General features: G+C 42.2%; 1 protein-coding gene across 4 annotated transcripts in view; it reads right to left on the bottom strand.

The window, feature by feature from the left end:
• The window catches only part of CHST15 (carbohydrate sulfotransferase 15), a 45580-nt gene extending 33346 nt beyond the window's left edge, over positions 1 to 12234 (bottom strand). The window contains exon 1 of one of the 4 annotated variants that reach the window (XM_082765138.1): positions 12215 to 12234. The gene's annotated coding sequence lies outside the window, so the exon portion shown is untranslated. Of the gene's footprint in view, positions 1 to 7369; positions 7689 to 7721; positions 7743 to 11750; positions 11836 to 12214 lie in introns of those variants that run through there. The other 3 variants (XM_082765135.1, XM_082765137.1, XM_082765136.1) reach the window with 3 other exon arrangements.
• Between the last annotated feature and the right edge of the window lie 4767 nt (positions 12235 to 17001).

Here is a 17001-nt window from a genome sequence, read left to right as displayed (position 1 = left end):
CTGAGCCAGCCCCTGCCACAGCAGCAGCACCAGGTGGCATTTTCAGAAACGTTGCTGCGAGACCTGGAGTGAGGAAGTGAAACTCTCAGGCTCATAAACAACGCTCAGTTAAGACCCTCAATTCATACGACTGGTTTCGTATTAACTGCTAAAACTCCAATGTGCTCCATTTATTAGTCAGCACCATTTCTAGCAGTTAAGCAATGCTTTGCCTCAGGTTTTGCTCAAGCACAGAAAAAGGAAGTAAAAGAAGTGCCCTATACTCTGCCTCCCATAAGACCCACAGAGCTACGATGACACCAACACAACTCAGTCTTTCTGTCTCAACTACAGAAAAGTCAATTTCCATTTTCTAAGAGTGTTTCTTTTGCATACAGACCAAAAAGTGTGCATCAGTCAATTGAGTATCTCTGGTGACGGAGAGAAGAAACACTGCTAGACACCACAACCCTGATCATGAGCTCTTTGCTTGCTCTTACTGCTGAGCAGTTATCCATTATGTTTTGCTCATCAAGATAGCTTGTGCTCATTGGGTTCTGGAGAACGAGTTTTACAGTGGGTACTAAGTGTTCCTTTTCCAGTTCAGAGAGATATCCCCATGTGTCTATCTATATTTACACTTTGCTTCTGTAAGTGGATGCTGTTTTCTACTTTTAGAAGTGGTCCTTCTCCTGTTTGCACAACCTTCCACCATGATTTCAGTGCTGCAAGAGTTTTTCACTCATCCCACTGCTTTTAACTTGGCTGGAGATGAATATATATGTAAATCACAGGTTAAAGTATCTTTAATGATCGTACAGTTCATAATAAAAAGACTGTCCTTTGTACAGAAATGTACATTCATCCTTCGGAAAATTTAGTAAGACTATTAATTATACTTTTAAAGACTGAATCTCGAAATGTCACTGCTGACATTTAAGGCTCATATAAAATGCAAGTCTATCTTGTCTGTGAGAAACAAGTCTATACAATCTATTTTAAGATGAAAATATTTATAAAGGAAGTAACATGCCAATTAGGAATACAAACAGAAACAAACCCATTCAGAGCAAGTTGCCTTTTTTTTTTTTTTTAAGTATTTCACATACAAGGGCATATTTCTCCTAGCACAGTGCACAAAATAAGTGACATCTGGTGGCTACATGCTGTAATATAAGTAGGCAAGTCATTTCAATGCTGTTAACCATTTCAATTAAGTTTATTGCTTCTTAGTAAAGCTGTAAAGCTTTTTAGATGTTTTATTTATTTATTTTGACACAGACACTTCTGAGACTCTCAGGCACTGTGATCCCTGGCAACTGCTGTTAGCTAATTAAAGTGGGGTTGTCATATTCACATCAGGAAAAAAACATTACTCCAAAAAGGAATTAGCAAGGCATGGCAAAACAGCACTAAGATATAGCCAGGCAACCCCAGTTAAAATCACAGAGCCATGCTGTAAGGAGAGACTGCACACAATTTTGAGAAGGAAATCCTTCAAGGGCTTGAATAAATTAACATAGGTTTGGCTTTTTCATTAGATTTTAACTTAAAAAAAAAAAAAAAAATTATGATTTTTATTCTGAGTTTAACAAGATCCTGGTGACTAAAACTTTAACAAACATGAAAGTCTTTCCTCTTTTCATCCCTTCTTGATCCTCAGTGTTGGTCACATCTAATCCATCCAAGTCCTCTGCAACTAAACCTGCACTCCAGGCAAAGCAATTACAGCTACCTTTCTAGCTTTTGCAGCCAGAAATGAAGTTCACTTTTATAAAGCAATAAGCCTCTCTTGGATAATTAACAAATATATGGTCAGCTACAGTTAAAATTACAAAATTGCCATCACTGCAATTTCAAGGCTTGTGATACCAATTTCTTCAGTAATAAGTGTTTACAGAAAGAGTCTGTAAGCACTATCTAGCAAAAAATCAGATGAAATATAAACAGACTCTAAATATTTATCAGCAGAGGAAGTGCAAAAATATCGCAGGGAAATAAAGCGGATGGCAGGCTAAATCCAGAGCCATTGAGTGTTCTTCGAAGGATGTGTTAGGAGGAACTTCATTTTCAGTTTGACAACACTAAATCACATTAATTCCTTCCTCCTATTCAGTTGCTACTTAAAAATCCTTGGTGCCAGAAGGACAACACTAAATATGTCCCTAAAACTATTCCTGAACACCGTACTTGATGAAGAAAAAATGTATTAAAAATAAAAAATAAAAAAACACCTGCCCAAATTCCTATCCACACAATGCAACAATGCAATACTCTAACAGTTAGGCTTTGGGGGTTTCCATCACTTTAGAAGACAAAATATCTGTAACAGGAATGTCCACCTGCACACTCAGCTTTCATTAGCACCAAAGTGGGTCTCCAAAAATGGGGACCTCTGACATGAAGCTGTGACAGGGGCAGTTCAGACTGGGTGTTAGAAAAAGGCTCTGCACCCAGAGGTGGTCAGGCACTGGGACAGGCTGCCCAGGGCAGTGGTTACAGCACTGACCCTGCTGAAGTCCAAGGAGCATTTGGACAACGCTCTCAGACACCTGGTCTGATATTTGGGTAGGCCTGTATGGAGCCAGGAGTTGGACTCAGTGATCCCTGGGGGTCCATTCCAACTCAGGGTATTCTTATTCTATGGGATAACACAACCAGTGCTATGTTATTTCAACTGGAAACATTTTCTTTTCATACGCTCTCTTCCCCACCAGACATCATCTTCACCTTAGAATTTCCCAGCTGAACTAAAGAACATAAAACTACATCTGAATGACTCCAGCAACTCATTAAGAAGAAAACTTCTTAAAATCCCATTTCAATTTATTTCATTTTATATATCTTTTTTTAAATCCTGGCATGCTTAAGTCAGCAGGAAGAGTTTTCATTGACTTCAATGAAGCCAGAAGTTCATCCTGAGAACTGCTGTTTGGAATGAGTGCAGCATTTATACTACCTAATTTGAAACCCTGAAGTTTGTTGTTAAATGTAACTTAATGATATTTGCTGTTTCAGAATTATTTGTTATCTTTAAAGATACACAAAGTTAAGATACTGCAATGTATCATTTTTAGTGATTATGTTTGGGAGAATCTTGTTTTAGTAGCAAGCACATATTTTTAATGCACAACAATATATTGTCATAAAGTTTCACTTTATTTTGTAATAGTGAAAAGCCTTAGAAAATAATATTGGCAAAATATCTAGAATTATAATAGTCCAACAAAAAAAACCTTGTTGATATTTACATGGTTACTTGTATTTTCACAGTACATTTTTTTACAGCTTTTGTCATTTATTATCCGGTGTACTAGTATAGTGAGATGAAAACCTAGACAACTGGAGAGATTACACCCACTTAATGGGTACCATTAAAAGACAAAGCTATTAAATCCCAGCAGAAGCTTTTTATGCATTCTGCAATATTAAACCAAAATGAGTTATTGCAATGTTGTAACCATGATATCAAACAACAAGAATACTAAATCCTTAAAGCTGCATCCAGAAATAAGCAGCAAATGACTTGATGCCATCTTATGAAGTGCATTTTACCCAAAGAGTTACTGAAATCTGTTTTAAAAAAAAAATAACACAAGGCAGTGTTAAGACTTAAACTAAAAGCTCCTCCTTGTCAAGATGTGGCAGTGTTAAAGGCACCAGAGAACACCCCAAACGCCTTCAACATTCAGGAAGAGTACAAAGAAAATCTCTGTGTGTCCCAGGCCACTTGCTCTGCAGGGCAGGGCCAGGAGAAGACACACGGGGACACTGAGCAGTCAGGTATTGCGATGGGTTGCCCAGGGAGGTGGTGGAGTCACCATCCCTGGGGGTGTTCAAGGAAAGGTTGGACATGGTGCCTGGGGACATGGTTTAGTGGGTGATGTTGGTGGTAGGGAGATGGTTGGACCAGATGATCTTGGAGGTCTCTCCCAGACATAATGGTTCTAGGATTCTATGATTCTACTGCTAGACCAGGTATGGCATGTAAACAGTGATCAGCTCCAGTCATCAGCAAGAGAGACAGATTGCATCCAATGGGACAACTCAGCTGCGTGGTCTGTCCTTGTGCAAGCACAAGGATGTGTCCAACAAGATGGAGTTTTCCCACCTATGATGTGGGGAAGCAGAGGGTGGTGTTGCCTTCTAGTGAGGATGCAAGGCAAAAGCTTGTCTGGCCGATACACTCCTTGATGCAGCCTCCCAGCAAGGCTCCCTGTCTTGCAGAAAAGGGTGCACAGCTGGGACATGACTCCTTACACACACGTAATCAATGACAAAATTCTCCAGAACAACTGGAGAACATTTTCTGTGCCCATGTTTGAGGTGCCAAATTCTTGTCCCCCTTACATCAGTGAAAACCCAGAGCTGAGCTGCTCCTGACCTAACCTAACGGAAGAGAAATCCACGTGGGATTTCCCTGGTTACCAATATAAATTGCATTTTACTATGTTGTGTATTTTTAATTTGACTGTTTTCCTTAGCAGTGTTTTAAAACCTACTCTTAAGAGTTAAATGCTTCAGTATTTAAATAGCCCAATGTTAAACAAATCAATTTTTCCTCCTTCCTATAATGAGAGAGATGAGCTTAGGTTCCACTGTTCCCTTCTGTTCACCTCTCACATCTCATTTCTTGTTGAAACTGTTTTAAAGCTGGCATAAATAGCTTTGCAAAGTAATTTTAATACTGAATGTCAAGAGCAATACTGGTTTCATTATGATTTATCCTTATCTGTTCCTCAGGCAAGTTAATCCTCAACCTGAGATACTGTTTTTATAGCACTATAATTTATGATTTTTTTTTTCATCTAAATTATTTACTTTATGAATGAGTCCAACAAGTTGCTCACAGCCTAAAGCTCAATACTCAATGCCAAAATGTTCAAGAACATGTTTTTGTCTTTTTAATGAAGAGACCACAAGTTCAGCAGTAATGTAGTAACTAACAAATGTGGTAACTGTTATTGGTAACCCTTCACACAGTGGAGCTTTCACACAGCAAAATTCAGTCACTTATCTAACCTTTGCATTTGCAATGGATGCAAAACTATGATCTAGAAATCCAGAGAGCCACAAAACAAGTGAAGTAACCCTAATCCTGGAGCACAACTGCACAGCATGAACCCATATGCCTTCATGAAGCTGACCTGCCATCAGACCTGATGTACACATGCAACCTGCCCCTCTTCCATACATAACGTAATAGCATACAAAATCCCTTAGAGGAATGGATCCAGGCAATTTTCTCAGTCCCTGGCAATCAAGCCAGAAGGACAAACTCTACAGCAGTAACCCTACAAATGCACTAATCATAATCACAAAAGGAAGAAGAGCACAACCTTTGGCATCACACTGTGAAACAGGTCTATGAACTACTGAACTTTCAATGTTCCTGGGAAGTCCTACAAATTTCAGATTTCAGTTTAACTTATTTAACATTAACAATGTCTACTTAACATTATCTATTTAATATCTACACAGCTCAGTTAGAAGACAAATTTCTGATCTAACAAGTAGCCAAAATACAAGAGTTTGGAAAGGAGTATTAGATAAAAATCAGATATAGAATTTTCAAGGGATGAAGCTTCCAAAGGAAGAGCTGGGCTCACAGGCAAACCCATCTCACTGCATGATAAACCTGTTAAACAACCTAATAATCCATCCTTCTTGATTTTCTTTTATTTCCAGCTTTTTAAAGTTAAATCTCCTGGCTGTACCAAACATACTCCTCCTCCTTTTTTGGATTAATAAATTAATTAATAAATTCTAGTATCCATAGGCCATTATATCCAATCTTAGGCACTACAATGAGCTCACATTTTCTTCAAATCATGTGCAAAACCTTCCAGGGTCCTGATTTCTATTACTTTTTTCAAAATGTCTCTCCCATTTCTTTGTATCTCACAGCTAATTTCATGCCAGACCTAAAGCACTTAAATTAAGCACTTTTTTCCATATAGCTCCAAGACCTGAATTTTAACTGGACACATATAGCACATAAGGACATTGTCATCTTCATCTGAAGTTATCCAGCGTTTCAAACTGACACCTATTGTGCTGCTCACTTTTGTAGTGCCCGTTTGACACTACGGTTTATCAGGCATCTTCCATCCCTTATACAGACATATTGCATACAAATCTTCATTATTTTTCCTATGTATCTTACAGAAGTTTGCCATTTTTCAAAGCAGGCTTATTTTGTTTTCTTTGTACTTCTAGAAACCTTTCATTTTTTCTTTTCTCTTTTGGTTTGATATCATAGTTCTTCCCCATTAAAAGTCATCTGTAGTGCTAAGACTGCCATTATATGAAAGGAAAGCACTTCCTGATATTCCATGAGAAGTTGACATGCCCGACTTAAACTAGGCAGTTTTAAGCTTTGCTTGAATTCATACTAGAAAATAATAATGCAGAAGTCTTTTTCAATCTCATCAGCTCTTCTAATTTTATGGTAAGATAGCAAGGTACCTTCACCCACACTGAACATTGACGTTTTATATAAGAAAAATATCTCCTTATGAGGCACATTTCTCCATCCTGGAAGACATGAAGCAAATGAAAAGCAGTCAGTTTTAATATTTTGCTGTTTAGGTACACATCTGCTTTGTACACTGTGCACTTCACAGTGAGGAACAGCTACACTCGATAGAAAGTTGGCATTATAAAACACAAGTATATATAAAGTGACATGCATATTTGATGAGTCTAAATAATAGCACATTAAGTTATAAATTAAAAAGTGTGAATTTAGTAGTTGTTGGTATAAAAAAGAACATTTATAACTAAATTTTAGGGATCTCAGTACTACCTATTCTTCAATCCTATCAAGTAAAGCCTCAAAATGGACTTATTGCTGTATAAAAAAACAAACAAACAAACAAACAAACAAACAAACAAACAAAAAACAGCAGGAATTACACTCAAAATGCATGGTTTAGGGGTCTGTAATCTAGGACATGACACTGGCTCCTGCATTTTAGATTGCCTGTAGGGGTTAGACTGAAAGCCCAAAGTTGCACTTGCATCAGGGCTGCCAAAAGCAATCTCTGTGGAGGAATTTCAGTCTGGGGAAGGGCAAGGGCCTTGTTTTTAATGAAACTGTGGACATCCTATTAGATATGATGCCTTTCTAGCTTCACTTCCATCTTAGGGTGAAATTCCAAGGCCTTTGTCATTTCCCTACTACCCAAAACCACGTTTCAACACACAAATGAGTTCATTTCAAAGGAAAGCCATTACAAAGAGAGCAGACACCTTGGCAGCCAACTTCCTCCCACACTCTATGCCACTGTGGTGACCTTAGACACTTTCTGCAACCCAAGCAAGGAAGGGCTGCTGCAACAGGAGTTCCAAAAACACTGATGGAGCTGGGTTAGCTTATGGGTACTACCTGAGTTCTGGCAAGCTCACTAGGAAACCAGCAGACATTCCACTTCAGAGACTTGGAGCACACACATTTCAGGTAGTTCAAGCCACTGTGGGAACACCGAGAAGCTGGATCTGGGAATAGGAAGCAGCAGGGCTGTGAGTTGGCGTTGGCAAGTCCACAACCTCAGTGCACTGCCATGGAAGGACACAGAGAGGTCATTCAGCCAGAGCCTACCACGGGCTCCTGTTCACATCCACCATCGCGTCTCATCTCTCATCACAGTCACAGCTGCCCCATCATTGCCATCAGCCGCCACTACCCAACTGGACTTGGGTTTATTTTGTTTCTTCTCGCTAGGCATCAAGCACTTCACCTGGTTGTATCCTCTTCGGGAGGGTTCCACGCTCCTTAAAACCAGTGCTTGCAAGCCACGTCCAACAGCTGCTGGAAGCCAGGTGTAACATAAATTAATAAATATTCCATGGAAAAGCTACATTAACTGCTTGCCCCTAAAGTGCTGTTTAGTGGCATGTCGGGCACAGCTGTGTAATCAAAGGATTACAGAGCTCCCTTTGCAGTGCGCCTGCTGCACTCCAGCTCCTCGGTAGCTTTCCTGTCTCCCTCGCATGTAAAAATCAAATCGAGCAACCGGGGCAGAATTGTAATCACGTCCTTCGGACAGGGAAACACAAATGAAAAGGTCGTACAGACAAACAGCCAGTGTGACCAACTGTACAACACGCTTTCTGTTAGATGCACATACAGCCCCACATATCTCTAAGAGAGTGGGTCAACAATGTTGTACATAGCCAGACAATTTTAGTGAAATTGCAGTAAGAGTGGAAAGATCAGTGTAATTCAGGCTGCTCTGAGATAAGAGCTTGTAGGAGCTCACAGATCCCATCCCCTCATGTGAATAGCTGTATTTAGACTCAAATCTGGCTCTGCAGTTCTTCAGTAAGAAAAACAGTGCACTCTGCTAGAAACATAAATAAATAAGAAAAACTAATTTGTGGGGAAAGGCACTAAAAAAAACGCTCTCTTATTGGAAATCTACCTTGTTTTTCCACTGCACTTTGGGTTCTTCCAGCTGAGCAACGTAAGTCCAGCCAAGGAGTGTGGTGGAAACTCAGTTATCCCTCCCTGTGCAAGGTAAAGAGAAAAATAGGTGGGGCGAGGGAGGAGCTGAAACCTCAAGAAAGCAGTTAAGGAACTCAGCTCAAACTAGGGGAGGCTCCTAAAAACTCTCCAAGATGTTGGAAACAGCAATTCGCATCACCTGAGTTTCCAGAGCAGTGCTGAATGATTTAACAGCACATTTCCTTGCAGTTTTTAATGGCAGGATATACAGCCTTTAAGGACGTAGTAACTGCAAGAGTAATTAAGACTTCGGAGGCAGAGGGAATATATTGGTACCTATTTAAGTCATGTCTCTCTTCACCTGAATGATGTATCTGTACTGAAAGAGCACAGCTGGATGTTCCAACTTCCTAAATTGTTGTAATTTAGACAAAATCGGCCTGCTGCTGCTTGTTTGTCTCCAGAGAAAGATATGACGAACATCTTTTTTTTTGGACAATGAGCATCTGAACAACTTTTAAAACACAAAATGGAAAGGTAACACAATGCTGAGCTACAGTTTCATAAAATTTTGCTCCTTTGAGCATGTGGGGAAGTACTCAGTCATGGAAAGGTATTTAATAATGTGAAGGATCCCCTTACCAGGCAGCAGAGGAATTTTGAGAAAAAGATCCCTATTGGGTGATGGGAAGTGTAGCATCATGTTTAACAATAGCCCCATGAACTTTGGAAGTTTGCTGTCATCCACCTAGCAACTTGACCTTAAGTATAAATAAACACTTAGAGAGAGATTTTAGTACATAGTCCATGTTTAAGAACACATACAATGCCCACTGAAATCACCTGGGCTACAAACATCATCTCTGTCCACTGAAAGTCCCAGTTGTCATAGAGCTCCTGCCACAGGTTGCAGGTTATCAGGCCACAAAAAGAAAAAAAACACTTTCAGTGACACTTCAAGTTCCAAGACTGTTATGAGGTGCTTGCAGGCACTCAGAGGACTTTAGCACAGAGGATAAATAGCAAAAGAATGACTTGTCAATCTCTATTATTAAAATTGTTTGTCACAGTTCATGATTATTTTTGCACAAGTGTATTTAGTTTGTCCAGAGGGCCTATGATTTCTAGCTACTTTCATTGTTTTTCTCACCATAAAAATTTGCTGTGTACATCAGACTACTTTAATTTTATAGTTACCAGTCTCCTTCTAACAAATACATCAATTCTAGACAGTAACTATATAGCAATATTTTGTAAAAAAAAAAAAAAAAAAAAAAAAAAAAAAAAAAAGTAAGAAATAATTCAACTCCAAACTTACGCTACTTCTGGACACAAATAGCACAATCGCTGTGCTGTTAATATAGTGTTAAAATATAAGCAGTATCTCATTTACCTCTCTTTGATTATGCCTTTATAATCCCATCCTTGCTAATACTGCTAGTGGATTATATAACTTATCCTTCCACTTCAACTACATGAAATAACCCAAATATGAGAGTCTGCTTCAACCTGCTCATTTGTAGTTTTCAGATAACTACTTTTTGTTTAGCAAAGAAGATAAAATCCATTACTGTCTTCCACTGCATTAGTGGAATTAAGTGTTTTGTCATGCAAATCTCCGCTGTTTCATCATGTTCCTGTTCCAAAACCTCAAATAAAGCACTCTGAATTTGAGATTAGTCTTCCTGTTACAAAATTTGAACCATGAAACTATTTTGTTATTGATTTCAGAACTGCATGTTGACTGCACTTACAGACATAGGATATAAATGCCATTTAAAGGAAAAATATAAAAATAAAAAAGATTAGTTTCACTACTAAATCTTCATAGAAGTAGTTTCTTCTTTTCTGCATTCAAATTGATTTTCTTCCTTTTGGCATAAGAAGAGCCAGATGAATACTTTGACTCAATGCCCAAGAGTGAAATGGCACCAGCAGCAGAGAAGCTCTCAGGCCAAGAGATGTGTGACAACATTTTGATCAGTGACAAAGAAAACCTTAAGATATCTATTTCATTACTATTTACTGCTTATGAGTGAGTATGTATATATGTGTGTGTTTCATTATATATCAAATACTTACATTACTTTATATAAATAGCATAAATATAAGTATATATGTATAAATCCTGTAGAATACATATAAATCCTGTAGATGCTGTGACCTCTCACTAAGGTAAGCTTCCCTTTTTGGCAGAGACCTAGTAGTCCCCAGTTAGTATCAAGTATGATGCTGTTCAATAAAGCAGTTTTTTACACAAATGAGCACATACAATTTTCATTCAAACCTTACAAATATTTACCCTTCACAACTAGCTCCAGCAAACTTTGGGGTTTAACCTGTAATCTGCTCAGCTAACTGCTCTGCTCTTTCCTTGGTCACTAAACGCAAAAGGCACATGTTTATTCTTCAGATGAGAACGTTTTCTGAGTGTTTTTTCCGGCCAACACGATTCAAGAAGTGAAACATTTATTATGTCATATGCAAGCAAATCAATACAAAGACGTCTTTAGGCCCAAAACCATGGAATAAGACAGAAATACATTTCCATACTGGAAAGTTTGGTGGGTGTTGAGATGCAGCACCCTAGCAATGTTGCCGTCTATCCCATTAACCTACAAACCTGGCTGTGACCACGTAAGGGACTTCACCGCAGGGTACGGCTGTAGTATCACAATGAGGCAGCACAGGAAGCAACAACAACAACGAAAAGCCACCAACTCACCATGTACGACACCACCAAAGTTCAGCGAGGGGACTGTTGCTTAAGAGCCTAACCATAATAACCCGCCACCAAACCTTGACTGCATTCTCAGCAAACGCATGCCACGAAGCTATTTTTACCAGCCAACAGCTCGCGTTGAAGAAATACCCCTTTTCACCGAAAAATAAGCAGCGGCGAGCGGCAACATCCCTCCGGGGCTTAATTCTAGGGAGGATGCGGTGCGGGAATTGGGTGCAGCTCTCCGGGCGAGCCGCTCGCCGGGCGCCTGCTCCCTCTCCAGGGCGCAGCTCCCTGCGGGGTGACAGCGAGCGGCGGTCCCTTTGTCACCGTGGGGACACGCTTAGGGGGGACACCTCTCCCCACCGGCCGAGCCCCGGGGGTGCAGCCCCTCGTGTCCCCCCCAGATATCCCCGGGAGGATGGGGGCTCGCCAGCCTTCCCCTCGGAGCAAAGCGGGGCAGCCCGAGGTGTCCCCATGGAAGCCCCGCGGTGCCGCCCAACTTCCCGCAAAGTGCTGCCGCCTCCAAACTTGGGGAGCAGGCGGTCGGAGAGCCCCCCCGGAGCCGGCTCAGCCTGGCTCAGCTGGGCTCAGCCTTACCTCGGCTCCGCACCGCTCCGCACCGCGCCGGGAGGCGCGCCCGCCGCTCTGCTCGTCCTCCCATCCGCGCCCCTGCGGGGGGAAGGAGGAGGAGGAGGAGGAGAAGGAGGAGGAGGAGGAAGGGGAGGAAGGGGAAGGGAGGGAGGGAGCAGCCCCGCGCCGCTCCCCGGCCGCGCTGCGCAGCCCGGGAGGAGGCGTGCTCGGCTCCGCTGGGGTGGGGGGGGCTCCGGCTGTGCCCCCCCAGCGCACACACCCCCAGAAGCACCGCACACACCCCCAGAAGCACCGCACACACCCGCACACACCCGCACCCAGCCGGCTCCGGGTCCCGCTGGGCATCGCCCCCCGCCGGGAGCGGCGCAGCATCGGCTGCAGCCTCGGCTCGCTGGGAGCTCCCGGCAAGGCCTCTCCCGGGGGATGCTGCGGGGATCCCGCCTGTCCCACCGGGAGAAAGGGTGTCCCACCGAGGAAGGCGGCGGCCCCAGTCGCGGAGTGGGGGCAGGAGGAGGGAGACCCGAGGATCCCGAGCGGGTCCCACAGCCCAGCTTCAGGTTTGTAACAGCAACAGCACAAACGCTGGCTAGGAAGGCAAAATCTACTGCTCCGATAGTGCACGGTTCATCCTCCGTCAAGAGGACCCCACCGTGTAGACATAAGTAGATGTGTTTATCTGAACGAGCAGTCTGCTTTAGTAAACCATCCGCACAACGTCTGCTTGCTTCTGCGGTGCCACGGCAGAGCTGGGTGCCACGCTCGCAGGGCTCGCCTTATCTGAAGTTGTGCAGCTGTGCCTGCCCTAGCCAAGGTCTGGGTGTTAGCACACCGCAGGAGGAAAGCTCTCTGTACCCCTTTCTTACCACTAAGGGAAGCCACTGTCGGGTTTCAGTCTGCATGGGTAGTGCTCAGTGACTTCATTGCTAACATGTCGAGGTAACAAAGCACGAGCTAAGTATGAAAATACTGAAGATTAGGAGATTTTCCCTTCCTAAATCCAACTTTAGTTATAGCTTTCAGCAGCATCTCAAAGAAAAAAATCACGGGAATCCCTTTTGAAGTGAAACCATATATAACTTAAAAGTAGAATGCAAAACAGCTTCCAAACTACAGCTGTGACTGGGAGCCAAACAGAATTCAAATACACCTGCAAGATCACATACAGATAACTAAGAGACTGACTTAAAAACACGCATCCACAAGTTTCCTACATCGTAGTGTATGTGAGCTCTGGATGGATCAGAGAGCCTCAGCTAAGTCTGAACCTCACCGATTTCTCACCTTAAAATCTTCTCAGAATAAAACAGCTGACTGGGTGAAATCTGGGAGTTCTGAAATATTCACACGTATTCAGTGTTTCTGCTCTGGGTTAAATATACTGCCCTCCAAAGCCTTTTTAGGCCTCATGGGATGCTCTGAATAGCAATTACGCTTAGCCAGATTTCTGCATAATTATACTCCCTTCCTTCCTTTCTACATATTTAAGAAAAAGAATCAAAGAAACTGTCATGAAAACAAGATCTTCATTCTCTGGGGAATGAGCTGCTCACCCCACTCCCCACCAACTATCAGCTGGAGCAAATATCTTCATGCAGTGTCCACAAGCAGTAGCTCCCAGACAGTCCATAAAGTTTCTGTCTACTCATCTCACAGGCACTTGCAAACTGTCTTCAACATTACCCAGTGAGATGGGGAGGGAAATCCAAAATGTTTTGACATATTAAATCACTCTCCAGCAATGAATTGTGTTATTGTGGACAATTACAGTCAGAAAAAAAAAAAAAGAGCAGTCAAAATAGATAATCTTTAAAATTAAGGTTGGGATTTAATTCTCGTGATTCAAGATGTTTAAAGAGGGAAGAAATGAAGAAATTAAACAGAGAAATCATAGGAAAATTGTCCCTGACTATATTGTCTTTTGGAAAAAAAAAAAAAATAGCTTCTGACCCCCACCTCTGTAGATACGATTTCTGTTCACTCTGCAACATAGAAAGGATCATCTTGCTTTTAAAACATGTTTGAACATATTTGTAAGCTCTAAACAGGCTTATCAAGTCATCAAGTGAAAAAAAAAAAAAAAAAGAAAAAAAAAAAAGAAACATGGGAGCACAGATGCATGAATACAGAAGGTGATTTTTTAATGCATGAGAGTCCTGCTTTATTGCTACTGATCACTGTTTGGGGCAGACCCCTGGTGAAGAGGTCTAGTGGCTGGGTTTGACAGGAGCAGAACTGCGCATTTACAGCCAGAGTTAACTCCGGGATAAACAAATCAGATTGTGTCCTCAGAGCACAGCTGTAATGGGATGCTAATCCGGGGAAATGGACTGCTCTTCCTCTGTGCGCCTGCTACAGCATCAGCATCTTGAGGCTATTCTCACAACGAGGGCAGAAATGCTGATGTGTCTGCTTGGCGTTCACTCTCTCCCACCCTCAAACACTGGAGGAAGAAGTCCATTCCCCACAACAGCCCCAGAGACTTTTGCTTCCCACTCCTGCTGCTTTTGGGGTGTCCTTTTCCCATGACCTCCCATCTCCAGGCCCAGCTTTCCAAAAGCTTTCTCAAGGGATTTTTCCACATGGTACCAGCATAAACTAATGCCCTCAGATTAAATCTTATCTCACCAGAACCTGATGTGGGTTATGGCAGGAAAAGCAAATAACATCCCCAAAGAGCTTCTGTCCCCCTTGTGCTGTGAGTTGCGAGGAGCAAACAGAAAAGCCAAGTCCCTCCGAAGCAGCAGGTTCAGCACAGGGAAGCAAAGGGGGAGCTGGAAGCAAATCATGTCCTGCGTGGGGACCTCTGAATGGTTGCAGGGAGTTTCCGTGCAGTAAGTCCAAAAAACCACAAGGTGCTATATACAGCGTGTGTAGCACTTTTAGGCATTACACTGCTATGCTGCTGATCGGCTTTGCTGGGCAGAGGCACGGCAAAACCTAATTTCACGCAGACATTCAATCCTGTTGAATGCACGGCTGCTTTCTAAGACAGACTGGGGTTAGGGCTGCAGTGCTGTCAGGCTTGTGGAGACTCTTCCAGCACTTCTTCCAGCTCTGAGGCCAGGTTCGGAGCTCTAAGTTGGTGCTAGTAGAAAATTAGAGAAAGATTTATTCTTCTTTGTGGACTGTTTTCCCATTAAAGTGTTGGTACAGTTCTCGCTGGAATTAATGGAATGTGTACGTTGTAAAGAAATGCATTATTACTTTTATTTTCCCCGTGGTATCCTGGCAACAGACACATTCTTAAAATTCAGATCACTGATTTCATGTCTTTATACATCCTTTGGTGCTGGGGATAGGGTATATCAACCTTCAAATAACTCCAAATTTTTTTTTACACTTTCCCCAACTTGCCACTGCTTCTTGGCTCATAAATCCCTGGATTGCATCTGGGAGTCCTTTCTCAGTCTTTAATTGAAGACAACGGGATTTTTCCAAGAACAGGCAATAATTGATACTGAAACAGGATTAGATAAATGTGTCAGAATTCGTTTTCCCACAAATGGTCTGTTAGATTTAATGATGTGTACTCAGAGCCAGTTTCCCTTTGACTAACACCATCCTTTTATCCCAAGCTGTATGTCCTTCAGCACCCTAAATTATTCCTTTTTATTTGTGATATTTATGCCCTCCAAGTACTTGTTGAAGGGTATCATTTCCCTCTTAGTCATCATTTAGCCAAGTGATACATATTAAGTCCCTTTAATCTTCACTCATAACTCAGTCTCTTCAGACCCTTAATCATTTTTATTGCTCTTCTATGAATTCCTTTCAATTTGTCTGCATCTCTCTGGCAATGAGGTACCCAGAATTTAATGCTGTATTTTAGGCATTCTCTCCCTGCAGCAATACAAAAGAAGATGTTACCTCCTGCTACTTTTATCTACCACCCATTTAACAATATGCTGGAATCGCAAAATAGCCAGGAATCAATTAAAATAGATTTTAAATGGTTCAGTGCTCAGAATTACCATAATGCTTTCGTGGCACCACATGCAACAAGGAGGCTTGGAGCCGATTGAAGCCTGCTGCTTTTGGAAATACATGTGTTTAACTTCTAGGGCAAGCAACGTTTTTCAGCCTGGTGCGTGCACAGCTCTGTGATTCCCTAAAGGAATCTGAATGAGGAGTTAAGAGTTAGAAGATAAATGAAGATGGGTTCAGATTGGCAGCAGAAATAGCTCACGTGTGCTGATGGCCAGGGGGTTTCACACTGCTCCTCCAATAACTCTCAACACCAACCAAGGGCTCTTTGCAGCTGTGGAACAACTACGTGAGCCAGCAACCAAGGGGCTTGGTGTTAGGTTGGTTCAGTCTCTTATTTGAATTATTTGTATTAACGCAGAGAAAAAAAAAATCTTTGGCAATCTGTAACACATCATGAGCTTTGATTATAGAAGGACTACGGGAAGTTAAGCCAGACTAAATGGGGAAAGATGCTCCAAGACACTGCAGATCTCTACTAAAACTCTCCGGTGGCTTCTCTGGCACCAGTTGCATGTAGCTCCTGGTTCAAAGCACACACTGCTACCTCTGAAGGAGGATGGAAGAGTGTTGCCCTTGGAGGTGTTTAATTTCTGCTACTGAGCAATCTTCACCCCTCTGTGTCATACATTTAAAATGTCACTTTTCCAGATATATGCTGTATGGTCACTTATTTCAACACTGTGCCTGTGGTAAGGGATTGTAGGTCACTGGGACATTTTGTGTGCACTCCCCTGCCCAGGGTTTCTCTTTTCATGTCATTTATTCTTCTTCCTTTATCTGATAAATTCAAAAAGAAGATCAACTGTATGGACTGGCCTTTTGTTGCAACAGAAATCCTATGTATGAGGAGAAAACCCCATACCTGTATAAGAAAGGATCCAAGAGGTTCTCCAGGGGTCCCTTTGACCTTGTAAGGAGTTGTTACCCGGCCACTCTGAGGGTAAAGGGGCCAAAATCTGAAGCCAGACTTGCACTAAAGCTTTTGCAAGCCCTGCTTTTAGCCTCAGGCAGCTAGCATTCCCTGAGGGTGCCTGCTTCAGGGAACAGCATGGTCAGGGGCTGTTCCCATAGGCATGAAGTCACTGATGAGGTCAACGCATGAGATCAGCCCTCTTTTAGGAGAAGAGAGTTCAGTTGTGCAACGATGGCTCTTGCCAGGCTTCCTTCCCTCAGGACCAGACGATGGGCCCTGACCTTGTCCAGCTGTGGGGTGATGCATTGCCAGGCACACTTATGCTAGATTAGCTTTCGTTTTAGAAACACAAATAAA

The sequence above is a fragment of the Aythya marila genome (assembly GCF_965140915.1).
Source record: "Aythya marila genome assembly, chromosome: 7".
Taxonomy (NCBI): Eukaryota; Metazoa; Chordata; class Aves; order Anseriformes; family Anatidae; genus Aythya; species Aythya marila.
This window is presented reverse-complemented; position numbering and strand designations above follow the sequence as displayed.